Consider the following 3,930-nt stretch of genomic DNA (forward strand, 5'->3'; position numbering starts at 1 on the left):
GAAATACAGACCCCTTCCGTGGTATGCTCTGGAGCATCACTTACAGGCACATGAATACGGCTACAGATGCACATAAAGAAAAGCACACATATAAATGCACACAGAGAAGAGAAAAAGGCTAAAAAAACATGTACCCTACAACCTCCAACATTATGGTTCAACATTTTAAATACATGACATAAAACTTTGTTTCAACTAAACTTTCCATAGAGTAACACCAAATTTGCTTAAAATATCTCTCTATACTAATACATACCTCTAAAATACTGCACATGTATGTAAAATAATATATACTCACATATGTACCATATATATATTCACAAATTCATTTGGAGCAGCACCGAAGATGTTAAGCCCCTAAGACCCCAAGGTTTATTTAACATCTAAACTTAAAGAATAGTAGTTCATGTTCTTACATACCACTAGATGGTGACTTGTGTAATGAGTTGTTGACTTTTATCCTGCAGCACATTTCTCTTTTTATTGGAATGAAACAGAATCACAACATTACTGTCTGCATGGTTAATAATTTACCCTGAAGGATATTTCTGTAAACATCCTGCTGGTTATAGGGGTCTAAGGCAAAGCTATGGAAAGAAAAGGTGAACATGGTTCCTACTAAATTCTCTTTGGGATTTTTGATATCTTTGTACGATTCAGAACTTTTGTTTTGTTAATAAGGGTTGCAGGATGTCACATGCAAATGATTAGGCTCCAATTCAGATGTCTTCTGAGACAAAAAAGCATCCAATTACAATTATGTAATGCCATGTGCATCAGCTTGTATAAACAGTAAGCTTTCACACATCAAGCAAAACTGCCTCCCCCCATGTGTGTTGTGTTCCCACTCAGAGAAACCTCTCATTTTAGCTATCTGCTATTAAAAGGCTACTTCAGAATCATACTTGGCACCTTTCCCTCCATGGTTGCAGCTACCACATCAAACAAAAGCATTTTGTTTGGCAGCTGTAGTCTCGTTCTTCAGCTGGGCAGGGGATCAGAGTCTTATCAATAACAGGCTGTACCAAAGACTCACTCACTGCTTTCATCCAGTGACACTTGTTGCTATTAATACCCTTCATCTGGCATAAATGAGGACAGCCTTTAGCCTCAGATAAGTGGTGAAAGTTCAATGGTATCTATGCACTGAATAAGGAAAAGTACTATTTCTCTCTCTCCTGTTAATACATCATTGAGAGTGGAAGATACTTAGAGCTGAGTTTGTCTACAAAGAGGGGACCTGTCTCCAGTTGCTTAGCCCAGGCTGCCAATCTTTGTCAACAGCAATGCAAGTAATAGTAGTAATAATTCACTGCAATAAGAGCCAACTTCCTGTAGTTCTGTTGTTATTTAACAGACTGTAATATATACATTATGGCTTTCAGAAACAATAGAAGAATGAGATTGTCTTGAAGATCTTGGTTCCTGAAAACCTGACTCCTTGAAGGAGACTTATAAATCTGCAAACATGAATCAGTTTTGGCCTATACAATGGACCCCCTTTCCATATGTGATTAGTAAGCGGTCTGTAATGGTTACTCCTGTAATTTGTAGCTGGAATGAAAGTAGGTATCCCCTTGCTTTACCTGTACTGTCCTGATGGATGACTGCACTATAGGGGTCTTGTTCTCTCCACCAAATCAAATTTTCTTTTCTCAACAAGCAAACTTCAGCCTGTGAACTAGCAGTTGTTTTCTGTGAGCATTTACACAAGGTGAAGTTTTCTCGTGCAAAGGGAAAGCCAAGCCAGGGCTTGGCTGAATCAAAATGTTCTCAAAGACCACATTTGAACATCCTTCTGGTCTTCACCTACCTCCACTGTTGATTGATCTGTTGTAGCAAGGCCTTGTGCTTGGCTGGACTCCAAACATTTCTGGTACAGTGTTTATTAATGCCTTGCCAAGATGAAACATTTCTGAAACAAGATTAGCATCAGTATTTACAAGCAGAGGGTTAGCTCTAGAATAGCTCAATCAAAAGATGTCAGAGCAGGCAGCTATTCATGGGAAGTTATTTGCAAGGGACACATTCTCCTGTCCTCAGTTGTGCTTAATGTTTTCTTCCCACCATCAGATTCACTCTCCAATTCAAAGCTTAAATGACAAAAACATATCACTGCTTCCTAGAGTACAGCTCTGTTTATTTTCTGCTACCTTTCTGCTTGCAAAACTGCCTATTGATTTCTTAACGTGTGTATTTCTGTCCTAATGACTAATGACTAAGCCTTAAGCTGTGCCAACCCTGGCAAAACAGGTTGTGTCTGTGCCACACTGAAGTGGACGTAAGAGGAATTTTTTTATTTAATTGAAATAATCTCTGATTGTGTCTTTCTAAGCAGAGACTGCTTTTATGTCCAGATCTGTGGGGACAAAATGGATGGGAAAAGTCCTGGGAGAGCAGCTTTGGAGGCACATGGAATTTATGCTGAGTGTGTAAACTATTGGTCAAAAACTATTTATATACCTTAGAATGTCCTAAATATGAACGTAGTTTCTAAATCTAGCTTTCTACCCTGATAGGGTGTGTATTTGAGAGATCCAGCAGTCCTTCATTTTTCATTCTGAGGAAACAACAACCAATACCCTGGCTTTCAGAATGGATATACAGCCAAGCCTTGTGATTGCAATATGGCTAATTTGCAGTGTCCTGCTGGGAGCCTGGTGACACTGTAACCTGAACCCTTGATGTGACCAAAACTGGCCTTAGGCAGAGTGCATGTCTTCTGAAGTAAACACACAAAAAGCAATAACAAAACCCAAACCCAACCCCAACTGAAAAGCAAGTAAAAATCTTGGATAAGCAAAGCAAAGATAAAATGGTGGCTATTCCTTATCTGGTTTGAAACAAGAGCTTTTTCTAGACCCTAAACTATATTCTACCTCTCTTTTCACTACAGTGTGTCAGATGAAATTTGAAATGCAAGTAAAAAATAGGTAGTTTAAAAAAATTGTTCCCATTAAAGTATTTTAGAGGGTTATAATCTAGTCAAAAAATATGTTCGAAATCTAGCTCACTTTTACTAGCTAAGGGGATTTTTGAAGAGTGACATGCTATACGAAACTATGCATGCACATGCCTTGTAACTGGTATCAGCTGAAGAGTTAATCCTTATAGAAAATGTGCATTACGTTGACTAGAGCTCATGTGATTTTCTGTTTTCCTGTTGAATAAAGTATCTGGGAACAATGAACGTGATACATTGCTTCTACTAATGCTGTAGCCTGTCTTTTTGCTTAATTACGGCAATTAATCTTAATCTGTCTTTGTTTGGCAACAACTAGGTTAGGAAGAACCAGCTGAATGCTTTTCAAAGAGACTGCTGTTTTGATCACTAAGCTCATGGTCTTTTCTTTGGCAGATGAAAATATCCGGGATTTTATTGCAGTAAGAGTATATGCTGTATGGTTCTCCAAAATACAATTGTGTATTGCTAAGAGAGTGGGAAAAATATTTGCTACAAAAGGGGTTTTTTTGTATACACAGTAGAAAAATGAAATTCAGTGTGTCTAGAACATTTTGCCCTGTTCTGTCTATAAAAATGACACAGCTGTGTTTCACATTGTATGAACCACTCACATAAGCATTTAATTCACTCATTGTAAATTGAGCTACATAAAGATGATGTAATAATTAGGTCTGAAACAGATGGAAGTCCTACTTTAGATAATACAATCACTAAAATAGCATATGCTGGCTTCCTTCAATTCTATACATTTTAGTCTGTAAAGCTGTACTTCTGATCAGATGACAGTTGCTGAAAATAATAGAACAGGCAAAGTTTGCAGAAAATTTTCTGAGACAGAAGATCTTCATTTTTTTTCAGTACTGCATTTTTTTAGGCATTGCTGTATATACGTAGAACACTGTGTACGATTTCTTGGTTGTGATTTTAGGAAAATACGGTGAAGGAGTAACAATCTCATGGAAAGA

This window comes from Corvus cornix, chromosome 2 (assembly GCF_000738735.6).
Source record: "Corvus cornix cornix isolate S_Up_H32 chromosome 2, ASM73873v5, whole genome shotgun sequence".
Taxonomy (NCBI): Eukaryota; Metazoa; Chordata; class Aves; order Passeriformes; family Corvidae; genus Corvus; species Corvus cornix.